Source organism: Heterocephalus glaber, unplaced genomic scaffold (genome assembly GCF_053883595.1).
Source record: "Heterocephalus glaber isolate CG9 unplaced genomic scaffold, H.glaber_assembly_v1.0 deba00001617, whole genome shotgun sequence".
NCBI classification, from domain to species: Eukaryota; Metazoa; Chordata; class Mammalia; order Rodentia; family Bathyergidae; genus Heterocephalus; species Heterocephalus glaber.
The window spans coordinates 131651-152295 of NW_028258387.1; the positions used below are offsets into that span (position 1 = coordinate 131651).

General features: G+C 43.4%; 1 protein-coding gene and 2 pseudogenes across 17 annotated transcripts in view; 1 reads left to right on the forward strand and 2 right to left on the reverse strand.

Annotated features, from left to right (window-relative positions):
* Nucleotides 1-20645, reverse strand: part of LOC110347605 (sperm motility kinase 2B-like) — a 112229-nt gene that overhangs the window by 10032 nt on the left and 81552 nt on the right. For 4 of the 16 annotated variants that reach the window (XR_015445683.1, XR_015445682.1, XR_015445690.1 and 1 more), the window contains 2 exons: nucleotides 11638-20483; nucleotides 10281-10444 (listed from right to left, as the gene is read on the reverse strand). The gene's annotated coding sequence lies outside the window, so the exon portion shown is untranslated. Of the gene's footprint in view, nucleotides 1-4014; nucleotides 6910-9933; nucleotides 10118-10280; nucleotides 10445-11637; nucleotides 20484-20645 lie in introns of those variants that run through there. The other 12 variants (XR_015445696.1, XR_015445697.1, XR_015445689.1 and 9 more) reach the window with 10 other exon arrangements.
* Nucleotides 6962-9311, reverse strand: LOC110347603 (BTB/POZ domain-containing protein 1 pseudogene; annotated as a pseudogene).
* LOC110347602 (proton-coupled zinc antiporter SLC30A5-like) lies at nucleotides 9336-13415 on the forward strand (annotated as a pseudogene). Its single transcript, XR_015445698.1, has 2 exons — nucleotides 9336-10462; nucleotides 13123-13415. The product of XR_015445698.1 is annotated as a proton-coupled zinc antiporter SLC30A5-like (transcript).

A 20645-nucleotide genomic window follows, 5' to 3' on the forward strand; every position in this document is an offset into this window, starting at 1 on the left:
AAAAACAGTTTCTGAATATGGCCCTTTCCCCAACCTGCTTTTTTATTTTAGTACTTATGCTTTCATTATACATGCTCCAATTTCTTAAAAAACTTGTTTATTCTTGCTATAGGCTGCCAAATTCCATGTGATCATATAGATAAAATCAATAACAAATGTGCTTGATATTTTTTAGCAAAATCCACCAGATTGCCTTTATAAAGAGAATTTATAATAGCTCAATTACAACATGATTTTTATTTAAGGCCTAGGAAATTAGCTCCCTGAAGGGAGCCCCTATCTGCGGTCTTTCCTACATCGACCTATCTCAGCTCAAAGCAATTAGACAGAAACTACACCCCTTCTCCCCTAACCGCAGCTGGAGATGCTCTTCACTTGATCTTAGCCAAAAGGCCGAGAAGCAATGGAGATGCTCTTTATAGAGGAAATCATTATAGACAGCTAAGTCAGTTAAAAATATAACAAGTCCTTGTAACCCACAGGTACAAGCCATTGTTGAGTGTACTCACCTTTCCCTAAAAACACAATTACTTAAAGAGAAAAAGGGGGTACAGTTACCTCCACAAGCTCAATTAGATCTTGTTACTTTCATTTAAAATCTTTAAAATCTCCATATTGAAGGTCAATATACTCCATTGAAACTCCAATGATGCAAAGATAGATCTACAGACATATCATGGCCACTAGTGTTGTCAAAGGATGTTCTAACTGAATAGCTCAATATAATTAATGACATAGGGCTGGGAATTTAGTTCAGTGGTTCTGGCACCTGCCTCGAAAGTGCAAGGACCTGAGTTTGATCCCTGGTACCAAAAAAACCAAAACGAAACAAACAAAAAAACCAATTAATAACATAGGGGCCAGGGCATGCTTATTTTTCAACAGAAAATAAAAAGATGCTGTGGCCATCATCCCAGAATGTACGATCATGGATCAAGATGATGGATTCACTGCAAACAGCATGTGAAATCCCTGCTGAAAGCCATGCAAGGGCTGCATCTGAGTGACTCCCCTCACCTGCTACAGCCCTGGGACCGGCAAAGATTTCCAGAACTAATGCAGCTGCTGTTTTCAAACAGAGAAGGGGGAGATGCAGAGGATTGTACTATTGATTATGCCCAAAGCAGGCTGTAAAGAGTTGACCCCACAACTGGCTTGTTTATAGAAGTGAGTCTGGCTGAAGCCTATATGCCAAGGTCAGAGTAACTCCCACACAAATTCTGTTCCCACAACTAAAACCTTCTGACTAGAAGGACAACGTTCTAATTACAAACCTGTATCCCTGGTATAAATCCAAGTTGGTTACATTAGTTACTTAATTTTTTTTGTATCCATATTTATGCATCATATTGACTTACAAATTTCCTTTGATACATTGAACTCCTCAGGTGTAAGCATGAAGGTTGTTCTCACTCATGAAAGAAGTTGGGGTTATGGTTCTTCTTTTCTCTGGCCATAGCTATGCAATCTTAGAATTAAGTTTTAGGTTTGTTAGAATTAACAGATGTAACCACCCAGACCTAGAATTTTCTGTGGAGATATATTTGAACAACGATTCTGTTTCTCTAACAATCAGAGGAGTTTAAGTTTTTCATGGGCCATTTTTGATTAATATATTTTTCTAGGACTTAGTCCATTTCACCTAAGTTTTCAAATATATCATTATATATATAAAGTTGTTCATAATATCTAATTTATTTATTTTTGCAATGAGGAATAATTGCAAAGTACTGAATGCACTGATCTCAGATCTCCAGTCAGTCAGTTCTGACAAATGCACATCTTCACATCACCCACACTCGCTCAGAAGCAGTAACACCCATCTTTCTTTGTCCCTTCCCAGGCTCCAGTCCTGAGCATCCTGTTCTGATTCTGCCACCACAGACTGGTTTTGCCCATCCTTGCCATCATGTAAATGGAATTGGACAGTCTGTGCCTCTCAGTGTCTGGCTTCTATTCAGGTTGATGTTATTAGGATTCATCTACATTGTCGTGAGCATTGGGAGTTCTTTTAACCGTACAGATTGCAGGGATAGAATACAGTTTTATTCATTTTCCTGTGGATGCACATTTAAGTTCAGTTTAGGCTGTTGTGACTAAAAATACTAAAAAATTTCATATTTAAAAATTTTGGGGCCAAGGATTTAACTCAGTGGTTCTGGTGCCTGCCTCACAAGTGCAAGGTCCCGAGTTCGATCCCCGGTACCAAAAAAAAAAAAACCTCCACAAAAAACAAACTTTGGTGGACATCTATTAATTTCTATTAATTTGGATAAATAGTTAGAAGTGGTATTACTTCATAACAGCAGTTTCTACTTTTAAATTTGTGAGAAACCGCCAGTTTCCAAAGGACAGTATAATTCTGTCTATTCCCAGCAGTCATGCAGGAGAGTATGGTTATTCCGTATCCTCACCAACCATTGGATTTGTCTGGCTTTATCAGTCATTCTGGTGGATGCACAGTGGTGTCTTCCTGATGACTAGTACTGTGAAGCAGTTTTTCCTGTGTTCATTGGCCATTCATCTACCTTCCCTTAGAAAGTGTCTATTTAGGGAGTTGGACCATTTTTTATTGGATTGTTTGAATTCTTGAAATGCAGGAGTTCTGTATGTATCTTGGGGTTAGTCTGCAAAAAAAATGTATACATTGGGAAAAGCAAAACTTGTATAAATATTTTAATACTAAATTTATTGTATTCATCATGAGATTAATACAAGCTACATTTGGCCTTTACAATTACAAGTAGTGTTCAAAGTGGTTGCCTTTGGCTTCCTGACATTTATTAGCATGGTGAGCTGCTGAAGCGCATATACACTTTTGTGCAGACTCTGTATATATTCATTCTCTATGAAAATACTTAGGAACATGTATATTTATATATCTCTTACATAATACAAATATATGAGAATATATATTTTCTTCCCATTTGATACTTGCTATTTATTTTTAATAGCATGTTTTTTGAATAGCATGTTTTGATGAGCAGTGTTTTCAAATTTTTATGAAATGTGATTCTCAGTCTTTTATTTTGTGGTTAGCGCTTTCTACCATTCTGTTAAATCTCTGCTTCCCCAAAGGTCATGAAATATCCTTCTGAAGCTTTACAGTTTTTGGGGGGAATAAAATATACATTTATCCCTTTAAAATTCCAGATGCTTTCCTGATGTCAGGAACAACTTCTGTTTCTTGTTCCTTCTCTGGCTACATTCACTTGCAGTTGTTCAGTGTAACACAGAAGGCACATGAGATGGCTCAAGCCCCTGTATCCTCTACTGACTTCTCTCTGGCATACCAGACTTTTAAAAGCAGGAGAAGCTTTCTGTAATGGTAACTACTGAGTTTTTGCTAGTTCATCTTCAGTTAATCAGAACCGCACATCCCACTGGTATTCCAGTCAACTCAGCTTTATATCCATAAAGACATGGCACCCGAGATAGCAACATTTTCCTTTTCTTCAATTTCAAGAGACCTCAGCCATCAATTCCTCTCACTACCTTCCTAAAAGTGTAAAATCAAATAGTATTTATGATGAAAAATTCTCTTCTATACTTAACAGAATTTTTCTGTCATTTTCCAGAAATATCTGATATACTTTAAGCTGAATTACACAAGTTTTGAAAACTTGAAGTTATTTCACATATATTTTATTTTATTTTATTTTTTTCATGTATTTATTTGCTGTTTCTACTTCTTCATCTGAGAAGTGTGTATTCATCAGATACCCATTTTTTTGTATTAAATTCTTTTATTGGTACATTGTAGGTATACAACACAATTACATTTCTCATTGGGAACTGTACCTTTACATAATGCATCTTGGTTCTTATTTTTTCCCCATTTCTAGCCCTCCCTTCATGCCCTCCACCCTTCCCTATTTACAAAGACTTTATTTCCATTTTTTCCATTTCTCATCATTTTTCCTTTCCCTTCTTTCCTTTCCCCTGCCCCTCCCACTACCACTACCCTTTGGACATTTTCTTCCTATTTTGCATTATCGATTATTCATTCTAATCATTGGTACATTTTAGGTATACAATATAATGACATTCATCATTGGAAATTTGCACCTTTACATAGTCTCTCTTGGTTCTTATTTTTGACCCTTGCCCAGCCCTCCCTTCAACCCCTCTAGTCCTCCCTATTTACAAAGATTTTGTTCCTATTTTTCCATTTTTTCATATTAATCCCATTCCCTTCTATCCTTTCCCCTAGCCCTCCCACTTCCTTCCCCTTTGCCCCCTTTCTTCCTATTTCACATTACCTATTATACATTTAGTCCTTATTTACACTTTCAGTTTCTCACACCAGAGAAACTATTTGGTATTTACACATGTGTGTCCTATTTATTTCACTTAAGAGTATCACCTCAATGTGCATCCACTTAGCTATAAATGTCTCTAATTTCTCATTTTTTATAGCTGAGTAGTACTCCATTTTATAAAAACCCCCACATTTTCTTGATCCAGTCTCCAGTTGATTGGCATTTGGGCTGTTTCCAAGTTTTAGCTATTACAAACTGCGCTGCTATGAACATGGGTGCACATATATCACTGTGGTATGATTCTTTTAATTCTTTGGGGAAGATCCCCAGCAGTTTCACGTATACTTTAAAAATTTGCTTTATATAAAAGTATATAAATGTCACTCTAGCATATATACTTCCTATCAGCTCCTAATACAGGTCACATTCATGAAGTCACAAATATTAGTCATATTTTCCATTGGGCAGAAAGCATACATTTTGGCAGGAGTGATTCTCTTGGGTAGCTTTACAATTTCAAAGTAGCTGTGGGAAATGTTAGTAACCTGTTCTTTTCTTTTTTGAGTTACCAAGATTTTATTTTTATTTATTTTTATTTATACATCCTTTTATTGGTACATTTTAGGTATATAATATAATGACATTCATCATTGGAAATTTGCACCTTTACATACTCTGTCTTGGTTCTTATTATTTCCCCCTTCCCCTGCCCTCCCTTCAACCCCTCCATCCCTCCCTATTTACAGAGACTTTGTTTATTTTTTCATTTTCTCACATTAATTCCATTCCCTTCTTTCCTTTCCCCTACCCCTCCCACTTCCCTTTCCACTTTGCCCCTTTTCTTCCTATTTCACATTATCTATTATACCTTTTAGTCCTCCTTTACACTTTCAGTTAACCTTTTCTTGCTCTAAAGGATGATCACAGTGTTGAAGTGACATCTCTAAAGGATCAACAGTCACCACAATCAGCTCAGCCTTGGGACTCATTGGCAGCATCCCAGACAGACAGGCAGGTCTGGTGACACTGCTGAGGGGTAGAGATGCAGGCTTATGCTGTACCTTAGAGACCCTGTTTATGTCATATTACTGTGAATTTATATGAAAAGCTGTAGGATGTAATGCATTGCTCTACTATTATGAATATTCTTTTCTGAATTATTTCTTGGGCATTTACTAGGCTTCTATTTAGCATTACTGCAAACACTAGCAAGTAGGTATTTTACAACCTCAAATATAAAGTCAGTTTTCTTATTTTTCTGAAATGAGTTCTTTGAGTTAAAAGGAATTCTGCAAGAACACTGATCCAGCTCACCTAATGGTCAAAAAAATGAAAAATAAACCAAACTGGCTATGTATAAAAGAACCTTTCAATTCCAAAATTTTCAAAAGACTTTGAGCTGGCTGATCTATGAAATGATACAAGAAGCTGCTGAAACAGCTGCATTTTTTATACAATCAAACCCAGCTCTATTTCCCCCCAAGGTAAAAGAAAGTGGAAAGTCTGCCTTTAAGTCATGCAGAGATTTAAATAAACCCTATTTCTTTTAAGAAACTAAAATGCTTCTTACGTTACAGTTGTAAATACTCATCCCACTCAAAACTATTTGTGGCCATTTATTTCTATGTTAGAATCTAGATATGAGTCTAGATCATACAGTATATTTGGCCAAGACGTATTATAACACAAAAGTATGTATCAAATATTATTTCTGGTACATGGCCAGCCTCAGCTCAGTCGGCTCCTCCACCTGCTCCCTCCCCAGGACCTGGTTCCCAGAGAGCTGCACTTGGCAGCTCCCGTGCTCTCTTACAACCTCCGGAAGTGCCTGACCCCACAGCATGCAGTTTGCCGCTGATCATCAAGAGACTATTCCACACCCCCAGGCACCACAGCCCATTGCACTAGGACTTTCTCTTGTTGCTGGGGCTCCTACATCAGCAGCAGTGGGGGCCTTGGTGGTGACAGCACCAGCCCCACCACAGAATACTACTGAGCCCTGGCAGCCATGGCCCTGACTCTGCCCCCAGGTGCCAACTCTGTCCTAACTATAATCCCAGCATCACCATCCCCTGGCTCCCAACATGGCTATCCTGAAGGAGCTCTGTCCGGCAAATGGGCCTCAGTGTTCCTGTAATCATCATCAAACAAGAGGGGCACTCAGTGTCATGGTACACAGGGAACTCTGCCAAGCAGAGAAAGGAGTGCCCCACACACTCCAGAGCCACATCCCCACCTTCTGATGGGCCTAGACTACAGCTACCTAGACTCTGTCCTCACCCCTGCCCCTTCCTTCTCCTACTCCACTGGTTCCTTTTCCTATGAGTGAAGCCGACAGGCTAAGGCTTCTTCAGACCCTCAGACAGAAACCTTAAGTGCCCTGGATGTGTCAGAGCTCCTGACCCCAGAGCCTGGACACCCAGTCCTGTCTGACTCCCACTGAACCACTGCTGCAAGGGGAGGAAGAGATGTGCCTAAGTGCAGGGCCCCTGTGTGCTCGCCTTCAGGAACAGGAAGCAGCAGGCATGATGCCTACCATCATGGGTCAGAGACTGGAAGGATGATGAAATCCGCCGTTGGAAAGCCTCACCTTTCAGATGTACTGTCTTCACTGACATCCCAGGAACATCCATTTTGAGGAAATGATCTTTGGGAAAAAACCAAAAAGTTAAGTTATAAATAATTGTTTGGCTGCCCTGTATGCCATTTTCACTTATTGTCATGTGAATTGAGAAATGAAGGTTACTCATATGCATGGCAATTCTAGATGAAAAAACAAAGGGAAGTGCTGTTTTTATTGTGAGAGGAACTAAAGAAGGAGAAGACGGCCTGGCTGGCATGCAGTGAATAGAAGAATCTCCATAGTGGGATTTGGCTTTTGTGGATCTCCCTCGGCCCCATGGATTATCATGTGAATACACAGATCACTGAATACAGAGAAAGCAAACCTGGGGACAAAATGATACTGGGTTCCATCATTCTGGGGCCAGTGACCCATTCACAGTCCCCTTCAAAGCACCCCCGGAGACTCTGCCCCATGTGAACTGCACAGCCTGGGTGACCCCAGCAGCTCCACCTGCCAGAAACTACTGAGCAGTGCTCCTTCCCCACACAGCATTTCAGGTGGGTGATGTGCTCCACTCCTGGTTCAGGGTTGACAGTGAAAGGAAGACAGGTCACCACTTCAGGATCTGACAAATGCCAGATTGAGCAGGGCTGCTGTAAACTCCTCAGCTGTCATCAGCAGATTCAAGTGCTTTTCCTAGAACTTTGTTTCCAAAAGTTACAGGCAATGCTTGTCTCTGACTTTCTGCTTCTGCCCAGTATCTCTTTCTAGAGCTGCAGAGTGTGTTACTTCTTGAGATCAGAAAACCCTACTGTGCTGATTGCATCCATAGTGCTTTTGTCACTCAGGTCTAGACAGAGACTCCCAAGCTGAGGTTCATCGAAAACTCAAGCCTGAGTAAGTAACATGAACGCATTATCTACTCTAAGATGTGTGGGGAGAAATTCCACACAATGTGCTTCCAAGACCAGAACAGCATATGTCACGGCAGCACACAGAGTGGTTGTGACTGTTTCTGGGTCAATTTGAACCTCATCTGGATACAGAGACCTGGGCAACACCAGGAAGGTGGCGGGCTCCATCTTCAGCTGGACAGGCCGACTCTGTGGCCATGCCACCTTTCAACATGGCATCAAAAGTGGTGATGTCAGTGGTCAGCATGTTGGGGTACTCGGGGTGCACTGTGGGCCCCCACCGCCTCACAGCTCTTACCCAGCATGATGCACTTGTCACTCAGCAGGTGCTAGGTGAACATGCAGCGGATTTGACCTATGTGAATTTAGCATCGAAAGGAGAGAACGTGATGATGTCTACTTGAGGTCACCTTTCTGATCCCTCTCACCGATGTGTCAAGGGAGCTTTGAAGAAAGTTTGGGTACAGCTGTCCCCAGATGGCTGTTACTCAGGAGAGGGGAAAGTAAAATCTAGAGACAGGTGAAGTGTTCCACAGGGGACTCTAGTTCTGTCCTCCCTAGCGGGATCCTGTCACCTTTGTACAGAAGCACACACATTAGGATATTTGCAATCAGAGCTCATTGGAAGGAAGTTGTCCAGCACCTGTGATGCAGCACAGAAGCCCTGGTTTCCTGGTCCCCTTTGCAGCCAGTTATAACTGTGTCTGCACCGCACTCTCTGAAAGGTTCCATTTCATGCTGCCTCGCAACTCCAGCCACCCGCCTGCTGTTTCAGAGCTCGTAAATATGTCAATCATCAAACCTGTCACCAAATGTCTAAGGGCAGCAGGGGCTTTCTGGTCAGGACTTGGACCATTCTTCATATCTGCATACCAGCTATTGAAATGCACATTTATCCTAACCTAGGGAGAACCGAAGGCAGTGGGTTTTCACACTCACTAGCCTGCCCCATGGCAGTGTACAGTATCCCATTATACCTGTGAGGAGGGAGGCCGAAGCCTCACACTGCTTCCAGTGTCGCAGAAAGACGGAGTGGGGATGGAGAGGCTCTGAGAGAAAGCCTGACTTTGTAATGTCTGCAATCCCGTGTTGTTCCCAGTAGTGTGCTCTAGCAACGATGCTTTAGGGACTTGACTGCATTTAAAAACTGAAATAACACCAGAACATAAACCTGTAGTCATTACAGACTTAGGGTTCCTGACTCTGGTTTCTGAGGCTAAATGCAGACTCACAACTTATATCCCATTTTGCCCCTTGTATGTGTCTGACCTTATTTTGGAATGTATACGGAATCTGTATGTCATCCATAAGAAGTTATAAACTCCCCCGGGGAAGTGAGGGCTGCTGGGCCGGATGACGTGGCCTAGAGTCGTTCCTACCGCTGAGGCCTCCCGGGAGCCGGTGCCCCCGGAGCTGCCCACGGCCTAGTCCCGAGGTGCGTGTAGTTGTGAGCAGGAGCCGGGGACAGTGGTGGCGGAGGCCCGCCCTGGGGGACCCGACGGGGCTCTGCCATGGGGGAGTGACATGCCTGTGCTCGGGGCTCTGCGGCAGCGTGCGACATGAGGCGACCGCGCGGCCTGGGCAACGGCGGTGGTTCCTGAGCCCGGGATGGAGGAGAAATACGGCGCGGACGCGCTGGCCGGGCCCCGGCGGTGGCGGCCTCGGGCCGGTGGACGTGCCCAGCGCTCGATTAACGAAATATATTGTGTTACTCTGTTTCACTAAATGTTTGAAAGCTGTGGGACTTTTTGAATCATATGATCTCCTAAAGACTGTTCACGTTGTTCAGTTCATTTTCATATTAAAACTTGGGACTGCATTTTTTATGGTTTTGTTTCAAAAGCCATTTTCTTCTGGGAAGACTATTACCAAACACCAGTGGATCAAAATATTTAAACATGCAGTTGCTGGGTGTGTCATTTCACTCTTGTGGTTTTTTGGCCTTACTCTTTGTGGACCATTAAGGACTCTGCTGTTATTTGAACACAGTGACATTGTTGTCATCTCATTACTCAGTGTTTTGTTCACTAGTTCTGGAGGAGGACCAGCAAAGACCAGGGGAGCTGCTTTTTTCATTATTGCTGTGATCTGTTTATTGCTTTTCGACAATGATGATCTCCTGGCTAAAATGGCTGAGCACCCTGAAGGACATCATGACAGTGCTCTAACTCACATGCTTTACACAGCAATTGCCTTCTTAGGTGTGGCAGATCACAAGGGTGGAGTACTGTTGCTAGTACTGGCTTTGTGTTGTAAAGTTGGTCTTCATGCAACTTCCAGAAAGCTCTCTACAGATGTTGGTGGAGCCAAACTGCTTCAGGCTTTATCCCAGGTGGTTTCTGTGCTTCTCTTGTGCCCATGGGTCATAGTTCTTTCTGTGACAAAGGAGAGTAAAGTTGAATCTTGGTTTTCTCTCATTATGCCTTTCACAACGGTTATCTTTTTTGTTATGATCCTGGATTTCTATGTGGATTCCATTTGTTCAGTCAAAATGGAAGTTTCTAAATGTGCCCGCTATGGATCCTTTCCCATACTTACTAGTGCTCTCCTCTTGGGAAATTTTTGGACAGACCCAATAACAGACCAGCTTCGGACTATGAACAGAGCCACACACCAGGAGAGCACGGAACATGCCCTGTCTGGAGGAGTGGTCGTGAGTGCTGTGTTCTTCGTTTTGTCTGCCAACATCTTATCGTCTCCCTCTAAGAGAGGACAGAAAGGTACCCTTAGTGGATATTCTCCTGAAGGAACACCTCTTTATAACTTCATGGGTGATGCTTTTCAGCATAGCTCTCAATCAGTCCCTAGGTTTATTAAGGAATCACTAAAACAGATTCTTGAGGAGAGTGACTCTAGGCAGATCTTTTACTTCCTGTGCTTGAATCTGCTCTTTACCTTTGTGGAATTATTCTATGGTGTGTTGACGAATAGTCTTGGTCTGACCTCAGATGGATTCCACATGCTCTTTGATTGCTCTGCTTTGGTCATGGGACTTTTTGCTGCTCTGATGAGTCAATGGAAAGCAACTCGGATTTTCTCCTATGGGTATGGCCGAATAGAAATTCTCTCTGGATTCATTAATGGACTTTTTCTAATAGTAATAGCTTTTTTTGTGTTTATGGAGTCAGTGGCTAGACTGATTGATCCTCTGGAATTAGATACAAACATGTTGACACCAGTCTCAGTTGGAGGGCTGATTGTAAACCTTATTGAAATCTGTGCCTTTAGCCAGGCCCACAGTCACAGCCATGGACCTTCTCAAGGAGGCTGTCACTCATCTGATCATAGCCATTCACACCACACGCATGGACACAGTGACCATGGGCACGGTCATAGTCACGGATTCTTAGGTGGAGGCATGAATGCTAACATGAGGGGTGTATTTCTACATGTTTTGGCAGACACACTTGGCAGTATTGGTGTGATCGTGTCTACAATTCTGATAGAGCAGTTCGGGTGGTTCATTGCAGATCCCCTCTGTTCTCTTTTTATCGCTGTATTAATATTTCTCAGTGTTGTCCCACTGATTAAAGATGCTTGTCAAGTTCTGCTTCTAAGACTGCCACCAGAACATGAGAAAGAACTACACATTGCTTTAGAAAAGATACAGAAAATTGAAGGATTAATATAATACCGAGACCCTCATTTTTGGTGTCATTCTGCCAGTATTGTGGCAGGAACAATTCATATACAGGTGGCATCTGATGTGCTGGAACAAATAATAGTACAGCAGGTTACAGGAATAGTTAAAGATGCTGGAATAAACAATTTAACGATTCAAGTAGAAAAAGAGACATACTTTCAACATATGTCTGGCCTAAGTACTGGATTTCATGATGTTCTGGCTATGACAAAACAAATGAAGTCCATGAAATACTGCAAAGATGGGACTTACATCATGTGCGATAACTCAGGAACACCCCTGGCCTGTCAGCAATGAAGATTAAATAACTCAGTGTTTGTAATAGTGCCCGAAGGACAAAAATTGCACATAATTGTACAAAACCTTTTAAAGCTCACTACTATTTGGAGATTGGATCGAGGAATCTTTCTGAAAGAAAATTTAAATACAGAATTAAACATTATTGGTACAAGAAAAATAATTACCACATTTGAATTATGTGTATGAAAGGAATCTTAACATTTGAGTGAACATGATATATCACATCATCTTCAAAAATGGACACATGGGCCGGGAATTTAGCTCAATGGTTTTGCCGCCTGCTGCACAAACACAAGGACCCTAGTTCGATTCCTGGTACCAAAAAAAGAAAAAAAAAAAATGGACACATAATGATGGATTCTAATGAAAACCAAAATTACTTGTTTACTTTCTATCAGAAAGCATCTCCATTGTAAATATGTATTTACATTTTATTACAGAGACCCAAATGAAGTTTTTAGTCAATTTTTTTTGCATAACCTGAGATAAAATAGGAATAAAAATTCTATATTTATGGATTTTCTGTATATAAAACTGGTTTTTAAGTATAATTTAAGTCCATTAAGTAAAATCTAACTTGCCACTTTAAATGTAAACTTAATTATTTAGAAGAAACTTTAACCACTGATTTGAGATAAGCAGTGAAAACAGGAAAGTATCACATTACAGTTTTTGATGTATTACAAGACCAACCACTCTGTAAAATAATTTTTTTTTACTTTTGGTAAAAAAAAAAAAGAAGTTATAAACTGTGCAAACATGTAAGTATTTCATACTCATTAGCTTATTTAGTTATGTTATTAAAATATGCTTGGCCAAATGTTTGTGAGGTTTGTGTCATGGAATATGCAGAAATTTTCCCCAGCTTTTACATGGCCCATGTTTAAGCTTCTTCCTTATCAAGTTACCTAACCTATGCACATACAGTACGCAGATGTATGAACACATGTGCATCTTTTGTGGTTTCTGAAATTGTTTTTTACTCTCTTTGTAAAGATTTCTTTATAAACAACTTTTTCTTTTTCTTTTTTTTTTGGTACTGGGGATTGACCTCGGGTCCTTCCACTTGCACTGCAGGTGGCAAACCACTGAGCTCAATTCACATCCCCAACTTTTCCATTTTTAACTGACATAAACTGCACAGCTTAAAGTGCACCAGCTGAGACACTGGCATTTTTAACATGGGTGAAAATACAGTAACACCTAAAACTTACCTCATGCCCCTTATTTCTCTCTTTCCTGTCCCCCCACCTTTGTTTCCATCACTGATCACTTCCTGTCACTTTAAATTTGATCTGGGTAAGAGATCCAAACTTTATGAGTAATTTCAAATTCACACACTTCCATATCAGAATTAATGATTCTGTCCTTGCCAGTCACATGTATCAGCACGGGCGTAACAGAGAACAGCATTAACTGCATGTGTTTCCATTGCAGGGAGCACAGCCTGTGGGCCATGATGAATGCTCTGAAGCCAGTGCACTGACTCATCTGAAGAGAAGCTGATTGTCACTGAATAACTAAACATCTCCGTTCCCCCAGACATGAGTTTCAAGAGTGGGAGAATCATTTTTCAGGACTGATGAGCACCGCGGGACTGATGGCATAGCCACTGGTCACCAGCATAGGGGCACACAGACGAACTGGCTCTTTGTTCCACAACATTCCTAAGGGGAAAGAGATAATGCAGCCCAGAAAGTACATGGCCACAAAGAAACTCATGAGCAGCAGCCTGGTCTGGGTGTCCTTTTGTACTAGAGGTGACTTTGAGAAAGGCAAGTGCTGTGGCAATGCCAGGACTGCCCCTTGTGCCTCTACAGGAGAGTCACCATGTAACCACTCAAAATATCCATGAGTCCTAGAGGGGAGACATCCTGGAATGTGAGCAAAGTCACTTTTGCCTGACCTGCCTACTTTTACCTCCAATGGCCATACCTCATCTATGGTGACGAGCATTCCTCTCTGCTCAACATAGCTCTTTTTTTTCAATCTTTTTGCAGACAGTTCCTTAGACAGTACTAATTTTATGGACACTGCTAATATTACAAGTCCTCCCTTTTATGATGCTCTTTTGAACTTTACATTTGTACTGAGGCTTCTGACTCTTCTAAGGTGAAGATTTTGATCCATTTAAATTGTAACGCTTCACATCTCTTAGTGAGTGATCCATGCAAGTTCAGTCTTTAGTCAGTAGAAAGCCAAACAAAACAAACACCCAGGCCCCAGTAACAGCACAGAATGCAATTCTTAAGAAAATGCAACTGTGTGGGAAAAAGCAATGTAGGGAAATCTGACACTTGTCACCCCAGAATTTCGTGGGTCACTATTATTTTTTAAAACTGCATGCACATAACCTCTTAACTGTTAGAAAGAATTATAGGAAAACAGAGGAAGACAAGTGTGATGAGATAACAGCACCCAGCAAGAGAAGGATGCACGCTCTCACTTGCACAAGGAACATTCGCCACAACAAACCACAGCCTCACCCTGGGGGCATTAAACATGCCTTACACAACTTTCAACAACAGAAATGATACTTTCACACTCTACAATTCCAATGGGATGGAGGTGGAAGTCAGGAATAGAATCAGAGTTAGAAAATCTCAAATAACTTGCAGGTTACACAGCCTAATTCTAAAAAGCACATGGATCACGAGTAAATCTCAAGACACTTTTAAGTATCTTGAACTAAAAGAAAATGGAAAACCAACTCGTCAAACTTTGTGGTGTGTACTAAAATCCATGCCAATGGGGAACTTTACACCACTGAATGAATGTATCGGAAAGGAAGACAGATCTAAATCCAAGAATTTAAACTCCCACTGTGTGGCAAAGGGGAACAGCTCAGTGTTACAGCCAGGTGCTATAGTTCAAGAGCTACTGCTCAAGCTCTACAGCTACAGTGATTTGAAGACTTGAGAATCTGAAAGTTACTTGAAGAGATGGAGAAAACCCTTTACTAGCTGGCTGTCTCAGAGGAGTTTGACCACTCTGAATTCTGAGCCCCCAGTTGCAGGGAGAGTTCGTTTATATACAGTTGGGGAGAGGAAATTGAGAGGAACCTTTTAGGGCAGAGACATAGCTAGAAGAGGAAACACCTGATGAGGGGTTAAGAGAACATTTTTGAAACTTGAGGTAGAAATGTCAGGTACTAACTGTTAACACTGAACAGAACACTCTTGATACATTGGGCAGGTACATGTGCAGCATAAACAGTGACTGAACATTTTATGGAAAGAAAAAGCATAGGGGACAAAGGCAAAGATTTGCCCTATTGTGCATTATTGCTTTATCACCACATCAGGAAATTAGAAGACAAAGAGCAAATTAAATCCAAAGTAAACAGAGGAAAAGAATATTATACATCAATTAGTGACACTGAAAACAGAATATCAACGGATAATTAAGAAAACCAATATTTTGTTCTTTAAAAGGTCAACAAGTTAATGAAACCTCTAACCAGAAATCGAAGTGTTATTAGGACTAAGACCATGGATGTGAAATGTATCAAAGGAACACAATTCCAACCTCAAACGTTGAATACCTGGAAGTGACTACCACCTTGAAAGGCACAACCAAAACACAGAAGAAGCAGGAGGCTCCAGGTGGGAGGAAAGGGAAGGGACCTCTGGAAACGCCCTCCCGCCCAGCCTCCTTTCCCAGAGCGATCTGGGGTGAGGTGAGGTCTGGCGTCAGCACACAGCCTCTGGTTCGGAGGCCATGTGAGTGAGCTCTGTAGCTCAGGGACGGGCGGTGCTGCCTGGCAGCTGGTGAGAACAGCCCCAGAGGAAGGGGCACCCAAGCAAGCCTGAAGTCAGGGACCAGCATCCGGCCTTCGGCCTAGGAGACATTCAGCAGGCTGGCAGCCGCCAGGCAGGAAGTACAGGGTTAAGCTCCTGTGCTTGCGGGAGGTGGGGAAGCGCTGACTGACTGCTAGAACCCCTTCTCCTGTGTCTTTGTTGCAGCTAAGGCCCTCCAGGGAAGACCACAGAAAACAACAACCAAAAAGGTCTAACCAGGGCCCCTTCTGGGTGACCTCCACTAAACACTGTTCTCCACCTTCTCCTCGTAATCTAAATCCTCCACCCCACCGTGTCTGCCCACCACCTGTGAACAGGCCAGGTATGGAGAAGCGTGACCTCAACTGCACACTCACCCACACGCCGTGACACGTCTCTGCGGGGTGACCATGCACAGGCGTCCCCAACACAAGTCCCCTCCTTCCTCAGATCAGGAGAGGACTCTTAGGCGGGTGGCCCAGCTACTCTCTTCCTGGTGACCGGTGACAAACCTTTCTCTACTCTTTCAAACCACAGATGAGCCCGCGGTTTCACTGACAAAGTTTCTTCACAGAGTGAGAAAACCATCAAAGGGACCCGCAGGCCAGGTGGGCCATGAGGGGGTTAACGGACAGGTGAGGACATGGGCTTGGAGGGCGTGCCTGGGCCTGGCTGGGTAGTCCCGCCCACACCACCCAGCTGCCACTCCCTCAGGCCGCTCACCTGCCATCCCCAGAGTCCTCCTGTATCCAGAGGACCAGGGAGGGGCTGAAGCACCCAGGCTGGGGGCCTGCTGCGGCTGGCCCCTAGGCAGCACTCTCCTCTGCAGGCCACCAAAGCCTGTCACAGGGTGACCTGAGGCCCGGTGCCCGCTCTCCCCATGCTGCCCCTCCCATTCTCTACAAACCCCGCCCCTCAGGCTCCACCCCCACAGGCCCCCCGACCCAAAGTCCCTTCTGCAGTCCCTGCTTGGCCTCCCTGGTGCAGGTCTGTGGAAGGACCCCACCCAGAGTCCGGGCCTCCAGTGAAGAGCTGCCCTCTCCCACCTGCTTCTCTGCCAGGACAGCCCACATTTCCGCTGGGGAGCGGGTCTCCCGGGTCCACAGCTTCCACTCCCCACATTGCACCTCGCCTCCTGCCTCCCACAACCGCCACCGTCCAGAGGGAACAGCGAAGCCCAGGAGTCCCTGCTGTCTGGTGGCCTTTGTGCTCAGTCCGCATGCCCATCAGTGATGGGCGGGGCGTTGTGGTCACGTGGGCCGGGGTCAGGGAGGAGCGTGCCCTGCGAGGGCCTCTCCCAGTTGACCTTGAGCAGAGGGCTGCCCAGCTTGGTGCCAGGGAGGCGGTGTGGACCTCTCGGCTCAGAGGTGTGGCCTGGGTGGGGACCAGGAGGTCAGGGGACTTTAAGTGAAGTGTCTTCAGGCGGGAGAGAGAAGGAGCAAGTTCCTGGAGGAGACAAATGTGTGTGCAATAGGACTGGGGCAGAGGGCATGGTGGCCTGAGGTGTGAAATACAGGTGGCCTCTGCAGCCTGAACGGGGACCACAGCAAGATGCATGAGAGCGTCCTGCACTGAAGACCCCTGAAGAGGCCAGTGTGTTTTTAAAACACATCTTTTTCATTCAGCTCTTAAAAATAAATATATTAGGTATGTAGCTAATCACACAGCTAACATCATATGCAATGTTGAGAAGTTGAAAGCTTTTCCTTCAAGATTTGGAACAAGGAAAGGATGTCTAGTTAGCCACTTTTACCCCATATGGTCCTAGGGTCCTCACCAGAGCAATTCACAAGAAAAATAAATAAAAAGTATTTGTATAAGAAAGGAAAAAGTTAACGTTTCTTTGTTTGTCCATGACATGGTCTTACATTTAATAAACTGTAAAGGATCTGTCCAGAACTTATAAACAATTTCAGGTTAAAAATTCAACATATAGGGTTGAGGAGTATACCTCACTAGTAGAATATTTGCCTAGCATGCACAAGGCCATGGGTTCAATCACCAGCATAAAAATTCAATATACAACAATCACAATTGTTTCTATATACTAAGAAAAAGCTATCAGAAAAAAATTTAAGAAAATGATTCCATTTACAATAGCACCCATCAATAAAATAGTAAATTTAACCAAGGAAGTAAAAGATCTATAAACCTGAAAATTATAAAATCTCAATGAAAGGCATTGAGAAAGATACAAATGGAAAGATGTCCAGTGATGATGGATTGTAAGAATACATGTTGTTAAAATGTCTTTCTTCTCTCATCATAACACCATGACTAGTATTTTAGATGTGCCGATGGCATTTGGCAGGTCCTTGAGGTTTATCTACTTCTTCCAATCTCATGTCTCTCTTTCTCTGTTGGTCTATTTTCATTTGTTCTTTCTTCTATTATCTCCATTTGCTACTAAATTTATCAAGAATATTTTCATTTAGGGATTGTAGTTTTTAGTTCTAGAATTGCCATTTAAAGAATAATTTGTCTACTGACAAGTTCTTTTTGTTTCTTTTAAGTGTATTTGCCCTATAGAATTAATATGAGAAAAGGGAAAAATGGAAACAAAGTCTTTGTAAATAGGGAGGGATAGAGGGGTTGAAGGGAGGGCTGGGCAAGGGTGAAAAATAAGAACCAAGAGAGACTATGTAAAGGTGCAAATTTCCAATGATGAATTTCATTATATTGTATACCTAAAATGTACCAATGATTAGAATGGATAATGGATAATGCAAAATAGGAAGAAAAGGTCCAAAGTGGTAGGGGTAGTGGGAGGGGCAGGGGAAAGGAAAGAAGGGAGAGGAAAAATGATGAGAAATGGAAAAAATGGAAACAAAGTCTTTGTAAAAAGGGAGAGATGGAGGGGTTGAAGGGAGGGCTGGGCAAGGGTGAAAAATAAGAACCAAGAGAGACTATGTAAAGGTGCAAATTTCCAATGATGAATTTCATTATATTGTATACCTAAAATGTACCAATGATTAGAATGAATAATGGATAATGCAAAATAGGAAGAAAAGGTCCAAAGGAGTAGGGGTAGTGAGAAGGGCAGGGGAAAGGAAAGAAGGGAGAGGAAAAATGATGAAAAATGGAAAAAATGGAAACAAAGTCTTTGTAAATAGGGAACGGTGGAGGGGGTGAAGGGAGAGCTAGGAATGGGGAAAAATTAAGAACCAAGATGCATCATGTAAAGGTACAAGTTCCCAATGAGAAATGTAATTGTGTTGTATACCTACAATATACCAATAAAAGAATTTAATACAAAAATAAATAAATAAATAAATAAATAAATAAATAAATAAATAAATAAATAAAACTGGCCACAGAGCTGGGGACAGCTGGTGCATCCAGGCTGCAGTCTCCCGAGCTGTTCAGCGACCTGACATTCACCGACAGCTGGAAGTGGGGAGGTCAGGTTGCTGCCAAACCCGCAACTGGTCTTGGAGTGTGGAGCTCAGCCATCCCCACCATCTGCGTCAGACACACGGAACCCTGCTTGTTCAACCCGCCACCTTTCCTCCCTTAAGCCCCTTCCCATGCTCTTCCATGGCACCGGTCCTTCTGCTGCCCCTGGCCAATGTCACGTGAGCTGTAGGGTTGGTGGCAGCCTGGAGCCCTTGTTCCTCCTGTGCAGCTCCAGGCCCTAAAGGTTCTTTCAGGAAGAGCTTTTCTGCCCTTCTGTGATTCCCAACCACTTCCGCCCTCACCTCAGGAACACAGCCAGGCTCCTGACAAGAACAGCTTCCTTTTAAATCTGAAGATAGGTGTGGAACCAGGTCTCACCTTCCATGGTGTTCCTAGGGGAGACAGTGCTCTAAAATACACCCGATAGGCCCAACAGAGGCCTTGACTTGGAATTGCTCCCCACATCCTTCGAGAACTGTCCAGAAGAGGAAGAGCCAACATTGCCTACAGCTCAGATGGGTGCTGTACTCAGCAAAGAGGGAAACCACAGCTGTTGGTCAGAGGTCGGTGGGAAACAGTGCTCTCAGACCACAGAACTGACATGGGACCCTTCCCAGAATGCCACCAGGTGAGGACCACAAGGACCGCGAAAGGGGAGGGTCCTCATGAGGGGAGCACAGGCACCATTCTCTCCATCCACACCCTTGAGGGCAACCCAGAGGAGATGCAGGGAGGGAAAAGGAGAAGGAAGAGCACCCAGGGGCCACAGGAAGTGGTGGGAACAGGCAGGGACCTGGATGTGGGGGAAGCTGCTGCTACAGAAGTGGGGCCTGGGGCAGGAGGCTTTCCTCACAGGCTAGAGAGAAGAGGAAGGGGCTGGAGAAGGTCCTGTTCTGGGGAGACACTGTCCAAGAGCCAGAGAGCCAAGTGTCCTTCTGTGAAACCTAAGTGACTCCATTTTAAAATTTGGCTCCATCTTAGAGTAAGGTGGCCTAGACATAAACTCCAGTTCCAAAAAAACCCACAAGATGTACTTTGACCACCTGCTTGTGATAATGTTCAACAGTCCCCTAGCAACAGCCAATCAGTAGCTACCCCAATGTCCCAGATACTCTTCTCGATGGCTTACAACAGCTAATCAGTAGTTACCCCAATACCCCAGTGTCCCAGATGTTCTTTTCGATGACTTGAGCAACCATTTGCAGTTTGGCATGCGAGGCACAGCCAATCAGGTTTAAACATTCAAAACTTGCTAAATGCCAGCCAATCATGTAATTTCCAAACTGGAACTCCCCGAACCTTGCTGTAACCACTATAAAAACCCCTGCTGATTTGGAGTTAGGGGCTCTCAATCTTGACCCGCTGCATCAGTGACAGTTGAGAGTCCCTGCTCGAGCTTGAATAAACGACCCTTGTGTGTTTGCATCGGAATCGGCTCCTTGGTTGTCTTCGGGGTCCTCACAGCCTGGGTACAACACTTCGTTCTAGAGCCACAGGTCCCCAGAGAAGCACAAGGGCCACTGTTGAGACACAGCCCAAGCCCTGGCCCTGGCCCGCTGTCTTCCTGCCATGCTGGCCCCAGAACATCCAGCTCCAGTCAACATGCAGAGGACTCACACAAGGCTTTAAAAAGTAAAAAGAGAAAGTTGTTTCGTGAAAGATACACATGCATACACTTGTAACACAGCATGATAGCACTGATAGGAGGAAAAGCCATCGAGTATAAACTCAGAATGAAATGCACTTGTGAGATGTGCCCTGGGAGCTCGCTTAAGAGAGCCAAAG